Source organism: Dermochelys coriacea, chromosome 4, assembly GCF_009764565.3.
Source record: "Dermochelys coriacea isolate rDerCor1 chromosome 4, rDerCor1.pri.v4, whole genome shotgun sequence".
In the NCBI taxonomy this organism is placed as follows: domain Eukaryota; kingdom Metazoa; phylum Chordata; order Testudines; family Dermochelyidae; genus Dermochelys; species Dermochelys coriacea.
In genome coordinates this window covers 96,826,443-96,844,812 of record NC_050071.1, presented here as the reverse complement: position 1 = coordinate 96,844,812, position 18,370 = coordinate 96,826,443, and the positions used below count along the sequence as shown (strand labels likewise).

Below are 18,370 nucleotides of genomic sequence, written 5' to 3'. Positions count from 1 at the left end.
AAAGATACATTTTAGAACAAAGGAAAGACTATTTCACACTGAATCAAGCGATTCACATTACATAGCACATGTGCTTTTGGTACAAGGTTGCATTTTGCCTCTTATATTGAGTGCCTGCTGGTTTGCTGTGAGACATCACACACGCTCGGCTGGGCAACAGAATTCGGCTTGCAGGCAGCCATGGTAAGGCAAAGGGTTTTGGTTTCTTCAACCTTCATAACATGTGGCAATGGTTTCAAACAGCAGCGCTTTCCTTTCCCATACCAAGCCAAGCCCATTGGGTTGGCCATTTAAAAGGAGGGGCTGTGGTTTTAGGGTGAATGTGCAGCACAACCCAATCCCCACCCCAATTCTCTGGGATGATTGCTTCCCCCCCACGCATGGCTAATATCAGGGAAGATCCCTGTCAGCCAAACGCAAACAGCTCAGCATGAACGGGCCTCCCCTCACCGTGTGGCTAACAGCGGGGATGATTTCTTTTCAGCCAAAGGCTAACAGCCCAGTAGGAACGGGCACCTCTGAATGTCCCCTTAAACAAATTTCCCATATTTCAACCAGGTGACCATGAATGATATCATTCTCCTGAGGCTAACACAGAGTACCTCCAGGAGAGCTTAATGGAGATGTCCCTGGAGGATTCCCGCTCCACCCCCGGACATGTTATCAGACTTTTCCAGTAGCTCTACTGGCTGCAAATGCATCCCAAATCTTCAGGGCAAATCAATCATTAAACACGCTTGCTTTTAAATCCTGTATTATATTTACAAAGGTACGCTCACCAGAAGTGCCTTCTCTGGCTTCATGGTCCAGGAGTCCGCCTTGGAAGGGTTGGAAGGGTATTGGCTCCAGGGTGATAAACAGTTCCTGGCTGCTGGGGAGAAGGGATTCTCTGCTTGCCCGCTATGCACTATCCTCCTCTTCCTCTTCCTCATCCACAAAATCCTTGTCTCTGTTGCATGAGACTCCCCCCTTGTAAATGTCCACGGACAGTGGTGAGGAAGTGGTAGGGGCTCCCCCTAGAATTGCATGTAGCTTATCATAGAAGTGGCATGTATGGGGCTCTTACCTGGAGTGACCGTTTGCATCCTTTGCTTTTTGGTAGGCTTGTCTCAGCTCCTTAACTTTCACATGGCACTGCTGTGTGTCCCTGTTGTAGCCTCTGTCTATCATGCCCTTGGAGATTTTGGCATATATATTGGCATTTCATCTTTTTGCCTGCACGGATTCTTTTCCCCATACAGCGATCAGATCCAGTACCTCCCATTAGGTCCATGCTGGAGCTCTTTTGCGATTCTGGGACTCCATGGTCACCTGTACTGATGAGCTCTGCTTGGTCACTTGTGCTGATCAGCTCACTACGGTGGCCAAACAGGAAATGAAATTCAAAAGTTCCTGGGGCTTTTCCTGTCTACCTGGCCAGTGCATCTGAGTTAAGAATGCTGTCCAGAGTGGTCACAATGGAGCACTCTGGATGCAATTCAACAGTATTGGCCTCCGGGAGCTATCCCACACTACCCCAAATTCGACCCAGCGAGGTTGATTTTAGCGCTACTCCCCTCACCGGAGAGGAGTACAGAAATTGATTTTAAGAGCCCTTTAAGTTGACAAAAGAGGCTTGGTCGTGTGGATGGGTGCAGGGTTAAATTGACCTAATGCTGCTAAATTTGACCTAAACCTGTAGTGTAGACTAGGGTCAAGAGCAGGTATTGGTGAGGTGCTTCACAACCCTGGGTACCTAGCGAAGGAAGTGTCACACTTGCTAAAGTCTGTCCTTTTTACAATGCAGTTGGCATTGAAATCCCCTGTTGTGGAGATCACATATGCTTCCATCATCTGAAGTCAATGGGAGCAGGCTTGAATCTCAAGCTGTTTTAATACTACAGATGGATATATTTTATGAAAATTTGTTCTGGTCTCAGTAAAAGGAACCATAGAAAGTGAATCTTCTCAGGACCATCAAGATAAGAATATTGCACAAAACAGTTTTTAAAAGATTTATTGTGAAAGTATCTCACAAATGAGAAACAGGAGTAGTAATCTACAGTGACAATGTATTTCCTGTCTTTGAAAGTGAACAGGCCTGTTCCAACCTTTTTCCAGGGTTAGGATTTTATAAGGCTGTAGACTCTCCTGTGGATTAATACCCTTTGCACACAAAAGCAGCTCTCCCTTGGTGTTACCCCAAAATTCAGACAAAGCACCCCACAGTGGCCTTTCTACTCTAACAATTCAATTGTCAGTTTGGACTGTTTTGGGCCATAACAGGAGGTTGCTTGCCCTAGAGGAATTCCCCAGGTTTTCCAGGGAGTTTGTCTCTGAGCAGTAGAGGACTCCCCAGAACAGACTAGTTCCATTAACCCTTGGGAGTACATGGGAGTACAGTCTTCCGTCCACTCAAAAGGTTTAACACTCAGGCAGTAATTTCTTCTAAAACAAAATCTTTATTTAACACAATATTCCCTAATACAATAAGTCTAATGCATATATTGAAAGAATAAACTAAACATAACAGCATGAATTAGAATACCAGCAAGCTCTATCAACACATACATATTCAAATATTCAATATTATAATATTCAAATAACCAATACTATGATACTATACAATTAATAAAGTTTTGATTGGTTACATTCTGTATGCAATGGCCAGTCACATGCCTTGCTAACAGCAGTCTGCATTAAACAGAGACCTACACACATGGAGATCTAGTTTTATTAACTCAGGCATATGCATACAAATACATGCTTCAATTGAAGGCTAAAAATTATTAGGCTTACTTCTGATGTCTTGACTCCCTCTGAAAGGGTCTTTCTGATCTGTCAAAACCTGGTGTTGCTGCTACTGTTACTTCTGCCTTCTTTCTTCTGATTTTTAGCTTTTAGTTGCTTCTGATCTGTTTTTCTTTCACTCCAGTGCACCTTCCTTTCACTCCAATGAGTAAGCCAAGTCTCACAAGATAATAAAGCTGCACTGCCTTTCAAAACAAGCCAAAAACGAGCCAATCCCTGTACCAACAAACAATATTGAACATTGTTACAGTAAATAGAAATAAAATATCTTTCAGTACTACAAAACCCCTGTTCCAGACCAACCGACTCCCCCTGTACCTAGTAATTCAGGTGGCTGTGGCAGCCAGCCCCATGGAGTAGGCAGGGGGGAAACACAGCAGGCAGTGAGTAGCATGCAAGCACACACAACTGCTATCAGTACCACCTCCTCTTCCCCCTGGATCCAAACAAACCACAACCCCCCCTGTACCAGACTATCCAACCCCTCTTTACCAGGCAGGATGTCAGTGGAAAAAGAGAGTAGACACTGTAGGGCACACAAGAAGCACATGTAGCAATCTGACACTCAGGAGGAACAAGTTCCAAACTGCCTGAAAATGAAAGGAAACATGCAGCTTTTAAAACTTCTTTAAAAGCAGATTGTGTAACCGGGATAATCACCGTTAAAGCTTTTTTTAGCTAATTGGCCAGGGCTGGGAGCCAATCATGCTGTCCTGTGGGAAATTAAAAAAAAGCAGCAGCCACCTCCCAGAAAAGCCCCAAAACAAGCAACCAGCTATGTAAAGAAATAAGCCAATGTGCTTGCTTTAGGCAGACTTGGAAAGCTGTCAGCACTCTGGCTTATATACATTGACCCACCAATCAGCATTGAGCCTTTTAGAATATGGACCTGATTGAAAACCTGCACCTTTAGAGCTGGACCTATTTGAAAACTTGTGTTCTACTTGACTGACCTTCCCTTCAGGAGATTGGAGTGACCTTTGTTTCACCCCAGTCTGCCTGCCTGCCACTGGCTGAATATCCTAAGGCCATTACTTTGGTTTTCACAACTCTAATTCCTTGTGGTCACCATCTTGTTTTCCCCAGTGTGACTCTTAAAACTTTCATATAATTACCAAACAAATTACATACTTGTACACACACCTTATCATTGTGTTTCACTGTCACCACTCCCATTTTGCTAATTTACATAAACTCAAATCTTGATCTTTTCTCTGCTTCAGTTAATGGTGAGAGATCAGCACCATTGATGTTGGACAGCGCCTAGTGCTGAACAACTTCAGCACACAGAAAGCAGCTGAAAAATCCTCTGTATAATTGGCTTCCTCACAGAGTCATGCTCACCACTGCTTCTCTCCCTGTCTACTGGTTTTCCTGTAGCTTTCTGGTTGCTCTGTCTCACACACAGCTGTAACCAAATCAATACCCCAGCCCCTGTGTTTACAATCAGTTTCCAGGGAAAACCTTCAGCCCACATGGCTTAGCCTCTGTTCAGGTCTTGCTATGCTAGGTAGCACATTGGGCAGTGGCTTGTATAGTTTCAACTGTCACTAGACAAAAGGACATTTAATTGTGGCTTCTATTTAGCCAGGTTAAGGGTGGTCAGTACACCCATCAGCTTTAACAGGTCTGTGATTGATGGCAGCCATTAATTCCTTCCAACATAACAATACACTTCCTGGCTCATCTCAGGCCTGGTGTGAAGTGAGTATCTGTCTCATGTTGGGTCTTAAATCTGTTGGGATTGTTACCCTTTAAACAAAATTCTGTATTGCACCCACAGTTTGTATCTTGCCTGATAGTATAGGGTAACTTCCTGTGGCACTTGCTCTTTGGGTTATGGCCAACCCTGGAGTTTGTCATTTTGCTGCCTGTAGTGTTTCATCCTGGATGGTCCTTTGTTGGTTTGCCTGGAGCCTTCCATCAAAGATGTGAAGGTATGGTAGCATGCTGATAGATTCTTGTCTCCTGTTTCACAAAGCCATCGGTGTTATACTCTGGCAGGTATGCCCTGCTCAGCTTATCTGCCACCAGTACTTTATCCTTCAGTCATAGCACTAGAGTCTCAACAACATGCATTGCAGTCAGTTGACTGCACTCAGCAGTATCTTCTTTATGATGATGTCTCAGAGTTTGATCAGACTGCACCTAAGATGCCCAAAGGTGAACTGATAGAATCAGTCTGTTGCAAAGAGCACAGCGAGTAAGTGGCTTCTTCTCTCTGAGCATATTCACTTTCTGTGTTTGTCAGGGCTCTGTTACCAAAGGCTATGGGCTACAGGCTCTGCATCAGTGCTGCTCCTATTCTTCCTCCTGAGGCATCACACTGTAGCTCTAGCTGCTCTGTAGAGTTATAGTACTCTAGGACTGGTGCCTCATTAATGATTTTATTTACTTTTTCAAATGCCTATTCTTGGGTCTCTGGCCATTCCCATGCTACATCATTGTATATTAAAAGTCTCAAAGGTTCACAGGTTTCTGATAGATGTGAGCAGAATCTGGAAAGATAGCCATCCCTACAAATTGCTGGACTTCCTTCACATCCTTTGGTTTGCCTAGTGGCTCTGTTTCTCAGGATCAGACTGGAATCCCTTGGAGGTCAGAGGTCTGATTTAGGGGACCTCAATTCTCTTCATCTTATCTGCATTCATCCTAATATCCCACTTCTGGTACCTGTTTCAGAGTTGTTGCAGCTTGGTAAATGGCCTTGGATTGTCTCTTCCTTTGATTGTCTCTTCCTCCTTCACCTACAATAAGAATATCTTTAGCTACAGTCTTAATGCCTGGAAGTCCTTTAGTACCTATTCAGTTTACACCAACTCCCGTCTGGGGCCAGGCTGATGCCCATAGGTGTTTGTATCCAGCAGTACCTGCTAAAAGGTGTAGCAAAGGTTGTCAAGTGGCTGGATGGCTTATCTGGCTCAATATACCAGAAGTTAGTACCCATTCTTGACATCACTTCTGCCCTGGACAATCGGGCTATATGTCCCCAGTTGTTTTTAAAGGGTAGGGACTTTTATTCAGTGCTCTGTTCACTGGAGATCCTCTGTTTACCTGAAAGTTCTCTTACCAATTCAAGGCTGCCAATCCACTCTGGGCTAGTTTCAGTCGGTGTAATAATGCCTGTTCTTTGCAAGCTTGCCAGTTCCTTCTTCAGTGGCTCCGCTAAGGCTAATGGGACTTTACATTTTGGTAGACTCACAGGCTTCACATTGGGGTCTGTTTCTAACTTTAGTTTGCCATCTAGGTGTCCATCTCCTTGAAATATGTCTTTATAATATGTCACAGCAGTGGCCAAGGCCCACAGTGGCTGTTCTCCCTGCTCTCTCAAATTGAGGATATTTTGGTGTTTTACTGTGATCACATCCATGACTTGCACTGCCTTCCTTCCCAACAGTTGGTGGTATCCTGTGTGTGAGCACAAGTGTAACAGAGCCAATCTATGCCCAGGCAGAATGATACTATAGGGAACTGAGCATGGATCAGGTGCATGCAATTCCCTACATGAAGAAAGTCTCCACCACATGTGCCTTCATGTCCAAGGACCAATGTGTATCCACATGCCCAGACACAGATGCTTCATCCATATCATTTTCAACCGCTTCATCTGAGGAGTACTTTAGCATCCTCAAAGAGTGATATATATAATGGACTGTGGTACAGCAACCAAATACCTGAAACTTCTTTGTGGATGCCAGCAACCATTGGCTTCCACAGCATTGTAAGGCTCAGAAATGAATCTTGATGAGGCCAAATATGTCAAAGACTCTTTCAGTGATTGTTCATATTATATCATATTTTGGAGGCAGTGCAATGTCAGTATCCTCTGTCTCCTGTGAAGGTCCAATGTAAAGTTAAATGACAGTACAAGTCAGCATTTATGAAGGTTGGTGCAGGAAAAGAGGAGAGTGACTGGTGGAATGGACTGTGCTCGTAGTGGAATGGGGATCCAGAGGCAACGTTGTTTCAAAATAGGGAGAGGAAGCATTTCATACCATTAGCCAGTCCTCACGATCATCATGCTAGCAATGAAGTGCCTGGACAACAAAGCTGGATATTGACTAGGTGTAGGAGACATGATAGAATCCTGGCCACCATGTCTGTGACTATCAGGCATGCATTGCAGACAGCTGTCACGTTCAATGGCTAGATCCCGCTTCTATTCATGTAGGCATATGCATCTTTTCTTGAATTCCTGTGTTAACACACATTATCTACTGCTCCCCGTACTGATGGGATGTTTTCTATTTCATAGAATTCTCTCATGCTTGTTCCTGAGTGTGTGTTTCAGTGTCTGTGTCAATCAACATACGTCTCAGGAGGACCTGTAGAAATTGAAATGGTATATATTTTCACTTGAGATTTTCACTAAGCAGCAATTTGTTCTTCTACGTGATTTCTGATTGTACCAGCACCTTCATTTTTTTCCCCTTACAGAAAATGGAGCTGGATGCATTGTGTAGCAGGCAATCCCTTACTCATTTTTGCAATCTGATTTTTAAATTCAGGATCTGATAACCAATCTTGAAAGGAAATTCTTGGTTTGATTTCTTCTTAACAGTAGATGTCTCTTATGTATCCTCTTCAAACTCTGTCACCTGAACACCAATTCAATTTGACTGACTGTTCTGGAATAATGATTTTCTAATGTGTGCAGCATTCTGGAAGTGAGTGGGAGTTTGAGATACTTAAATGCACATGAAATGCAAGTTTCTGTCCTAGTTCCCTCTTACTTTCTCCTCTATTTCCTTCTTTCTTTAACTTTACAGTTACCAGAAGATTTAGATCCAATTATATTAAACCAATGATGCTTTTAATTTAAAACCTTAATTTACAATTTATCCAACCCACTAACTAAGGTAGGTTTCAGAGTAGCAGCTGTGTTAGTCTGTATTCGCAAAAAGAAAAAGGAGTACTTGTGGCACCTTAGAGACTAACAAATTTATTTGAGCATAAGCTTTCATGAGCTACAGCTCACTTCATCCAATGCATTCAGTGGAAAATACAGTGGAGAGATTTTCTGTGGAGTCATTCCCCACCCAAAGTGATGCAATACTGTATCTCTGTTGCATCATCCCTCTGCCATTACTGGATTTTCTAATTTTAAACTACTATTAATTCTTTTTTAATTTAAACTTTAATCTTAAAATTACTCTTTTATGCATATCAAAGGGTCCTGATACTATCACCACTCTTTAATTGTCTAATTAAGAGTTATAATTTCTCCAAATTGTAAACCCCTTCTGAGGTTTTTCTGCAAGCTTTTATTTAAGGTAATTCAGCTAGCTAAAGGCAAAAATCTCTTGCTACATTACCACTAATTCCTGATGGACAGAGTGGAACCATGGTACTGCCAGATTGGATATATAACAAAAGGTTTCCCCAAATAGTACAGTATGGTGCTATATTCTATAGGGTTACCTATTCCTCCAAGCAAACACTTAAAAATGATAGTTTCTGCTATGTTTGTTTAGGCAGATGCTGGACCTTTTTTAAAAATAGGGATTGTCCATGTGAATTATCAACAGTTTCATCAACTTGGGCCCAAGATAAAGAGCCCACCAATCTGTGGCATAAGCAGCAATAAATCTCCACATTCTCAAACCTCTGCACCATATCCACTGGACCATGCTTTTGCCACTTTCCCTACATTATTGTAGGGGATTTTTTAACCTAAAAGAGAATGCAATAATGAAGATGAGGAATAATAAAATTTTATGTAAGCTTGTAAATCACTACATTCAAAAGAAAAGGAGTACTTGTGGCACCTTAGAGACTAACAAATTTATTTGAGCATAAGCTTTCGTGAGCTACAGCTCACTTCATCGGATGCATTTGGTGGAAAATACAGAGGGGAGATTGATATACACACACAAGTTTGATGTTCTCTGTGTGTGTGTGTATATCAATCTCCCCTCTGTATTTTCCACCAAATGCATCCGATGAAGTGAGCTGTAGCTCACGAAAGCTTATGCTCAAATAAATTTGTTAGTCTAAGGTGCCACAAGTACTCCTTTTCTTTTTGCGAATACAGACTAACACGGTGGCTACTCTGAAACCTGTCATCATACGTTCAAAAGGTTAATATACTTTATGGTAAAATAATTCAATTTTATTGTACTTTTATATGAAAGTATGTCAAGTCAGACATACTTTTAGTATGACAGGTGTAAGTAATTCAACATAATTTTAAAAAGATTGACAATACTGACTGAGAAGCAGGGATGTGCTGTGAACATGTGCACTGCCATACTGGAATTAGACTAGTAGTTCTTTTTGTTATGTTTATACAGTGACTAGCACATTTCGTGTTCTTATTTCTGATGAGGCTCCTATGTGCTACCACAGTACAAATAATAACCTATTGTAGTACAGTAATGTCTCTACTATGGCTAATGCTAGATATTTCTTAGGAAGACCTATCCTCTCATAATACACCAAATTGTGCTGTGCCATAGGAAGTTTCTTCCTGACCACAGATGGTGATCAGTTTATGCCCTGAAATGTGACAATTGGTAATCTTTGTGATTTTGTACTACATTGCTATCATACCATTTGCTATTTTATACGCTGTTACTTTGTCATAACTTCTCCTTTCAAACTACAGTAAATACATCCGACCATTTTGATTTGTCCAGGTAGTAAAGTAATTCTGGGGAAGGAAACTGGTTTGCCAGAGGTGCATGCATTCTTTCTCACCATACTTATGGATTTGTGTAGGGCAATGCTGTTTTTCAGAGACAGTACTGTTATCTGAAGATCTGAACCCAGCTCTTGAATTTAAGACTCTATTTTCAGTTTGCCTATTCCAGTAGGAAAGATTGTGGCCCACCCTATGGATTTTCCAGAGAAAAGCCACCAATCGAGGTCAGCTAACTTTCCTCTTGAAGGACACAGATATAGCCCTCCGATCAAGAGTAGGCAGCAAGCAGTAAATTTTGAAAATAATAATGTATTTTGAAGTGAGAGGTTACAATAAAAAAAAAGAGGAGAGATAGAAGTAAAAATAAAACAATAAAGGTTACAGATACAATGTAAAGGAAGCAGCACAATAAATAAATACACAACACGGCAACAACAATTCCATTTAACTCTATAATATATACTCTAACAAAAGATGGTTACTCACCTTTGTAACTGCTGTTCTTAGAGATGTGTTGCTCATATCCATTCCAATTAGGTGTGTGCGCGTGCTGCATGCATGATCGTCAGAAGATTTTTACCCCAGCAACACTCAGTGGGTTGGCTGAGGTGCCCCCTGGAGTGGCACCTTCATGGTGCTGGATACATGCCTCAGCCAACCCAGCACCCCAAGTTCCTTCTTTCCGGCTACTCCAACAGAGGTGAAGGAGGGCAAGTTTGGAATGGATATGAGCAACACACCTTGAACAGTAACATAGGTGAGAAACCCTCTTTTCTTCTCCAAGTGCTTGCTCATATCTATTCTAATTAGGGGACTCCCAAGTCTTACCTAGGTGTTGGGGTCGGAGTGAGATGTCGCAGAGTAAAGGACCGGTGAACCAAATGCAGCATCACCCCTGGACTGCTGAATTATTGCATAGTGGGCAGTGAAGGTATGCACCGATGACCAAGTCGCTGCCCTACATATCTCCTGTATGGGTACATGGGCCAGGAAAGCAGAAGATGAAGCCTGAGCCAGCGTGGAGTGGGCGGTAAGGTGCGTAGTTGGGACACCAGCCAAGTCATAGCACGCACAGATGCATGATGTGATCCAGGATAAGATGCGCTGGGAGGAGACCAGAAGGCCCTTCATCCGGTCTGCCACACCAACTAACAAACAGCTGTGATGTTTTTCTGAAAGGTTTCATTTGCTCGATGTAGAAGGCAAGGGCCCTGCGAACGTCCAGGGAGTGCTAGCTGTTGTTCCCATCAAGAGGTGTGTGGCTTCGGGTAGAAGACGGGGACGAAGATGTTCTGGTTGAGATGGAAGGCAGACACCACCTTAGGGAGGAAGGCCGGGTGGGGTTGCAGTTGTATCTTGTCCTTATGGAACACCATATACGGTGGTTCCGATGTGAGTGTCCTGAGCTCAGACACATGCCTCACTGAGGTGATAGCTATGAGGAGGGCTGTCTTCCAGGAAAGGTACAGGAGCAAGCAGGTGGCCATAGGCTCGAACGGGGCAGCCATGAGTTTGGAGAGGACCAGGTTCAGATCCCACAAAGGGACTGGTTGTCGAATTATGGGAACAGGCACTCCAACCCCTTGAGAAATCTGCTGACCATGGGATTGGAGAAGACCAAATGCTGTTTTGCCCAGGTGTAAAGCCGAAATACCTGCCAGGTGCACTCTGATGGATGATATTGCCAAGCCCTGCTGTTTTAAGAACAGGAGGTAGTCCAAGATGATAGGTACTGATGCCTGTAGCGGGGCCGTAAGCCTCTAAGTGGACCAGCAGGAAAAAAAACACTTCCACTTGGCTAAGTATGTGGACCTGGTAGAGGGCTTTCTGCTACCCAAAAGGACCTGCTGTACGAAGCGAGAGCAGCACAGCTCAGATTAAGTTAGCCATGCAGCATCCACGCTGTGAAGTAGAGAGATTGCAGGTCAGGATGACAGAGTCGTCAGTGGTCTTGAGTGATCAGGTCTGGCCACAGTGGGAGTGGAATTGGAGTGTCCACCAACAGCTCTAAGAGAGAGTGGTATACCAGTGCTGTCTGGGCCATGCCGGGATGACCAAAATCAGATGGGCTCTGTCCCTGCACAGCTTGAGAAGGACCCTGTGGACTAGCGGGAATGGAGGAAAGGCATAGCACAGTTGATCCTTCTACTGTATTAGGAAGGCGTCCAACAGGGAACCCGTAGAGATCATCCTTGTAGAGAGCAGAACACTTGGCATTTCCGATTCTCATGAGAGGCAAATAGGTCTATCACAGGAAAGCCCCACTTCAGGAAGACCGAGTGGATGAAGTCCAGGCAAACCAACCACTCGCTGAGGTGGTCTGCTAAGGTGTTCTGGACTCCTGGGAGACACGATGCCACCAGATGGATCGAGTGGGCTATACAGAATTCCCACAGACGAGTGGCCTCCTGACAGAGGGGGACGACGACCAAGCTCCCCCTTGCTTGTTGATGTAAAACAGCCATTGTGTTGTCTGTTAGGACTGCAACACAATGGCCTTGAATGCGCTTTCGGAATGCTTCACACGCCAGGCGCACTGCTCTGAGTTCCCATATGTTGATGTGCAGGGATAACTCTCCTGCCGACCATAGCTCCTGTGTACGGAGGTTCCCGAGGGGGGCTCCCCATCTCAGGGATGATGCATCCATGGCTAGGGACACTGAGGGCTGTGGGATGTGAAATGGCACCCCTTTTTACACTGGTTTGGGGGTCCAGCCACCAGCCTAGAGAGGCTAATATCCCTGGCGGGATGGTAACCACTATGCTCAAACTGTCCCAACCTGGGTGGTATACTTTTGATAACCAGGCTTGGAGTGGATGTAGTTGTAGCCTAGCGTGCATGGTCACATACGTGCAAGAGGTCATGTATCCCAGGAGGCATAAGCATGTTTTCATGGTCGAAGTCAGGAAGCTTTGCAGGCTGTGGACGATGTTCACCAGGGATTGGAAGTGTGTTTCCGGTAGAAGTGCCTGGGCTAGGCCTGAGTCTAAGACTGCTCCTATGAATTCTATCCTCTGGGTTGGTACCAGAGTGGATTTTGCGACTGAGGAGGCCCAGTCAGGAGGCCCAGTCGATTGAACATGTTCATGGTGAGCTGAACATGAGACTGCACCTGATCCCTGGAGCTACCCCACATAAGCTAGTTGTCGAGATATGAGAACACTTGGATCCATTGTCGATGAAGGGAGGCAGCCACAACAGCTATGCACTTGGTAAACACCCTGGGAGCCATGGACAGGCCGAAAGGAAGGACGGTGAATTGAAAGTGCTGTTGATTTACCACAAAGCGAAGGAAATGTCTGTGTGCTGGGTAGATTGCAATGTGGAAGTATGTGTCCTTCTTGTCGAGGGCGGCGTACCAGTCTCCAGGATCTAAGAAAGGAATAATGGTCCCTCGTGAGACCATGCGGAACTTCAACTCTACCGTGAATTTGTTGAGTTGGTGTAAGTCCAGGATGGGCTGAAGCTCGCCCTTGACCTTGGGGATTAGGAAGTAGCGGGAGTAAAAACCCCTGCCCCATGACTCTTGGAACCTCCTCTATCACTCCCACAGCTAGGAGTGATTGGATCTCCTGTGGAAGGGGGTGTGTGAGAGAAGGATCCCTGAAGAGGAACGGCTGGGGTGGGGGAAGCAGATTGGAGGGAGTAACCCCTTTCCACCATGCGTAGGACCCCATGGTCTGATGTTATGTGATTGTTAGGATATAGATATTCAGGCCTCTCTGTAAAGGCCTAGACTCTAAGAATTTTAGGTGTATTCCTATCACTTGCCTAGTTATAGAGGTATAAGAGAAAGAATCAAAATCACTGTCTGCCAACATAAGGTCCTTCTCTTACTGTGACAGTCTGAGACCCTGTTCTTAGACTAAGGCCTTTGGCTAAGCAGCAGAGGCAGCCATAAGCTGGGAAGCGACCGGTCACATCCTCACATTCCAAACTAGTCACATTGAAATAAGGTGCTATTGGGCCGTTAGGAATACAATCCTGTCCTGATAATGCCTATCGCCTCCAGAGAAAGGGAAGTGCCTAGAATATGTAAAAGGAAACTTAGTTTGATAGCATCCTGTCTGGCAAGAACTCACTTATCAATAGCTGGGATGTGAAATCCTCACTTCTGTATTGTTTTGTCATTGTAGTTCCCACTTTGCCATTGTTTGTCTGTATACTCTGTCTGGTTCTGTGATTGTTTCTGTCTGCTATATAATTAATTTTGCTGGGTGTAAACTAATTAAGATGGTGGGAAATAATTGGTTACATAATCATGTAACAATATGTTAGGATTGGTTAGTTAAATTTCAGGAAAATAATTGGTTAAGGTATAGCTAAGCAGAACTCAAGTTTTACTATATAGTCTGCAGTGAATCAGGAAGTGGGTGGGTGTGGGGGGGAAACAGGAACAGGGAATGGGGGTGGGGAAATTGGAATCATGTTTGGCTAAGGGCAGGAATGGGAACAGGGACACAGGTGTAAGGCTCTGTGGTATCAGAGCTGGGAAGGGGCAACAAGGAAGGAAACTGGAATCACGCTTGCTGGAAGTTCACCCCAATAAACATCGAATTGTTTGCACCTTTGGACTTCAGGTATTGTTGCTCTCTGTTCATGTGAGAAGGACCAGGGAAGTAAGTGGGTGAAGGAATAAGCCCCCTAACAGTGATATCCCACATGGAGAAAAGGGGAGAGATGATCTTGGAAAGGTGGGGAAGGATCCTGAACGGAGACTGGTGCTCCATCCTGAGGCGCACCTTCAAAAGTTCTGCTTAGACCCTGCTGATGGCTTGGGAGGGCCCTGGCCTTGACTGGCTTGGTGGCCAGTTTGTTTTCTTTTACCATCTCGGCCGCATCTTCTAAAGAAGTCCTGTATTGGCCGAGGGGGAGGGTAGGATCTCTGAGGCTGTGGGCTGAAGGGCCTTCTCTTCGTTATTGGGGTATGCATTCCCAGAGAGTGCATGATAATTCTTGAGTCCTTCAGACTCTACAGCCTTGAGTCTGTCTTTTTGGAGAATAGGCCCTGGCCATCAAAGGGCAGGTCCTGGAGGATCTACTGCAACTCTGGTGGTAAGCCAGAGACCTGCAGCCACAAGATGCGGCACATGGCTATATCCAAGGCCAGGGTCTTAGCTGCTGAGTCTGCCGTGTCCAGAGAGGCTTGTAGGGAGGTTCTGGCCACCTTCTTGCTCTCCTCTACTAGAGCCCCAAATTCCTCTCTGGACTCCTGTGGAACCAACTCTTTGAATTTTTCCATAGAGCGCCACAAATTATAATCATATCAGCTCAGGAGTGCCTGCTGGTTGGCCACCCTGAGCTGCAAGCCTCGGCCAAGTACACTTTGTGCCCAAACAAGTCTAGGTGTCTAGCGTCCTTTGATTTAGGCACCGGGGCCTGCTGACTGTGCCATTCCTTCTCGTTGACCGAAGCCATGACAAGGGAGCATGGTTGGGGGTGTGTATAGAGGTACTCCTTTGAGGGGACAAAGTACTTCCTTTCCACCCCCTTGGCCGAAGGTGGAATAGAGGCTGGTGACTTCCAGATTGTCTTGGCATTGGCCTGTATAGTTCGTATGACTGGGAGGGCCACTCTGGACGGTGCCTCTGCTGACAGAATGTCAACCACCGGGTCCTCTACCTCCACCACCTCCTCTACCTGGAGGTTCATATTGCGCGCCATCCTGTGGAGCAGTTCCTGGTGGGTGCAGAGGTCCATAGGAGGACTACCCTGAAACCGTAGTCCCTGCCACTGCCTCATCAGGCGAGCACAAGGAAGATACCCCTGGGACTAAGGGATCCTGCGTGAGGTCTTCTTGTTGCCCAAGGTCCACCACGCTAGGGGGTGGGCCTACATTGGTGCTGGAGCAGTCACCTCAGAACCCCCTAGTGGGGGATAAGACACAGTGGCCTCCGGTACTTGGGGCTCCAAAGGGGCAGAATGGGAAGCCCCCGAAGGAACCCCTTGGGCTGATGGTATGCCCAGGGGGTACAAAAAGACCACTGTGGAGGTCCTTGGCCTTGGTCCTGGCTTTCATCCAGCCACTGGCCTGCACCGTCCTCGCCCTGGTCCTGGGTGTGGTGGCTACCTTGTGAGCAGGATGACATGGAAGCAGAGTGAGATGGCCAAGGCGGTGCCGTACATATCGGTGCAGAATCCTCTGGTGTTGTACAGTGCCATGGTCCGGTGGTGTGATGCAGAATGGTACCAAGACATTGATCAGTGCCTGTGGTTGTATTGGTACCGGGAGCCTGATCTGGATTTCGATGGCAACCTCCAGCGAGATTGGCACCAGGATTGGCTCCGGGTCGAGTGCCACTCTGACCAGTGCTGGGAGTCCGATCAGTACCGGCATACCACTATTCGGATCTCTGCAAGCCGGAGCGGTGTTGCGAGTACGACCGGCGCCGAGAACGATATCGGTGCTGGGACTGCAAGTGACGCCATGAAAGGTGCTGGGACCAAGATCGGGACCGGTGCCATCCTGCTTCACTTGGTGACAGCGGTCATATCAGGGACGGTTTTCCCTTTGACGGCACTGCCCGCACCAGAGATGCCGCTGGCTGCAGGGGAGTTGGCTCTGTGAGCGCATTCAAGTCCCGCGCTGTTGAAAAGGTCTTCGGTGTGGAGGGCAGCCTCAGCTCGATCACGGTGTGCACCGGGGAGCTTACATCCACCGGACTTGACGACCCTTGCGACTTCAGAGTTGACAGTGCAGGAGCCATTACTTGTCCTGTGTGCTCCGGCAATGGATGCAGCTCCAACTGCAGTGTGGGAAGTGTCGGTGGCTGTCGAACCAACAAACAAGGAGTCGTCAGCACCTGCTTGCGTTGCTTCTTCTGGCCCGGAGATAGGGACTGGCGCCATGGTGGTGGAGGTGCTGGGGAGACCTGGCGCTGTGAGTCTTAGAGTCCGAACGCAGTGCCGGACCAGTCGGTGCCACAGGGGCACTCCGCACCGAAGACGACACCAAGTCCCAGTGCGCGGAGGAAGGGACCAGGCTAAGGAGCTGCTTCAGTCTGAAGTCCTGCTTCTTTTTGGTCCTTGGCTTGAAGGCTTTGCAAATGCAGCACTTGTCCGCTTGGTGGGATTCCCCCAGATACCTTAGACAAGAGTTGTGGGGGTCTCCCGTTGGCATTGGCTTCAGGCAAGCCGAGCAGGTTTGAAGTCTGGAGACCCAGGCGTGGGTCCCGGTACTGAGACGGTGGAGAAGGGAGAAGACCCCATTCCACCCCACTGAGTTAACTAAATCTAAGTATACTAAGTAACTATTAACTACTAACAACTAATCACAAACTATTAACAGGTACTAAAGCAAATGCTAGGGAGAGTAGAGATCAGCTATGCTGCGCTCACAGTTCCTTCTTACCGCCTGTGACGGTCGTTGGAACTGAGGGGGTGCTGGGTCAGCTAGGGCATATATCCGGTGCCATGAAGGCACCACTCCAGGGGCCACCTCAGCTGACCTACTGAGTGTTGCTGGCATAAAAATCTTCCGACGATCGTGCACGCGGCGCACACACACCTAATTGGAATAGATATGAGCAAGGACTCAAAGAAGAATATCTATTACATATACATTCACTTAATACTCTAAAGCAATGTAACAATATAACTAACAAGCAGGCAACATCTATTACATATATAGCAATTAAACATCTATAACAATCAATTGTTATATTAACATCTAATACTAACTAATTAATACTAAACATTTAGTAGATGCTGGCCTAACAGGTACTAAATGGGCAGGGAGATCTCACTCAAACTGCATGCATCCAGCTTTATCGACAGGCAAAACCCATATGCTTCAGGATGTTAAAGAGAGAGATTTTAACTTACAGAAGCTTCTTTAAATTCCCTCTGAATATCACAAATGGTCCTTCCTTCTCTGACGAGTCTTTTTGAGAGCGTTGTCCCTAGGTGGGCTGTTGGCAGCTGGGCTGTTCACTTCTGTTTCAGCCAGAGGTAAACCAGATCCTCAGGTAGGAGATGGTAGCCCTGCTGGGCTGCCGTGGAGGCCTCTTGCAGGTGGGGTGCCAAAAACAGCTACTGCCAAGGCAACCTGGGAATCTTGGGGTGGATGGCTGCTGCTGTTACAATTGCTAGCTTTCAAGCAGCTCTTCAATGCAGTTTCTCAGGTGGCTTCTCTTGCCTAGGTGTCTGGAGTGTTCTGCTCTTTTGCTGGTCTGTATCTCTAAAAGGTTTTAGCCTGCCGGTTGCTGCCTTTATATACGACTTTGCAGCATTACATAATTTATTATCATAATTCAACCAATCAGCTTGAAGCTGAGCTGTGATGTCATCACCAGTCACATGTACCTACATCACATGACAGAAGCCCCATTCAGTTCTATGGGCTACAGTGTATCCCTATGGGATTTTGCTGACTCATTCTAATGTAACAGTTCCTTCCATTATATCCTATGGGCTCCCATGTATTCCTATGGAGTTTTCTTAGTTGACCTTTGGATGAACCCTAGCTAAAGACCCATTGGTTTCTATAAACCACCATATATCTCTATGGGATTTCCCACTACATTCTGTAACCCTATAGCTGCCATTACTAGATTTAAGCTATTGTTAATTTCTATTTAATTAAAGCCTTGTTCTTAAAAAATAATCACTGTTCTAAGCATGTCAAAAGGTCCACTTATTTTATGTTCAATTAAGCAATTTTATAATTTCAGCTAATTTAAACCCCTTCTGAAGTTTTTCTGCAGATTTTCCATTCAAAGCTTAACAGGCATTCTGGGCAACTGAGGCAAAATTCTCTTGTCACAGTAAAAAGGTAGTAAAAAGGTAGTATCATTGTCTTCTGTGTAACCCCAAAGTCAAATGAGATGACAGCACATGTCAGCCTTTACAGTTAGTGTGTGAAAGGGGAGAAAGACTGGAGGCGAGTCTAGAGACAAGACTAGTTCAGAAGAGGAAGAAAGAGTATTTCTTAATTA

At 45.6% G+C, this 18,370-nt stretch overlaps 1 long non-coding RNA gene across 1 annotated transcript; it reads right to left on the bottom strand.

Moving 5' to 3' along the window:
• Positions 1-2,421: 2,421 nt before the first annotated feature.
• On the bottom strand, positions 2,422-17,632 carry LOC119854806. Its single transcript, XR_005292637.2, has 2 exons — positions 17,259-17,632; positions 2,422-3,006 (listed from the first exon to the last, which is right to left on the bottom strand). It is a non-coding gene; the product is annotated as an uncharacterized LOC119854806 (long non-coding RNA).
• Positions 17,633-18,370: the final 738 nt, after the last annotated feature.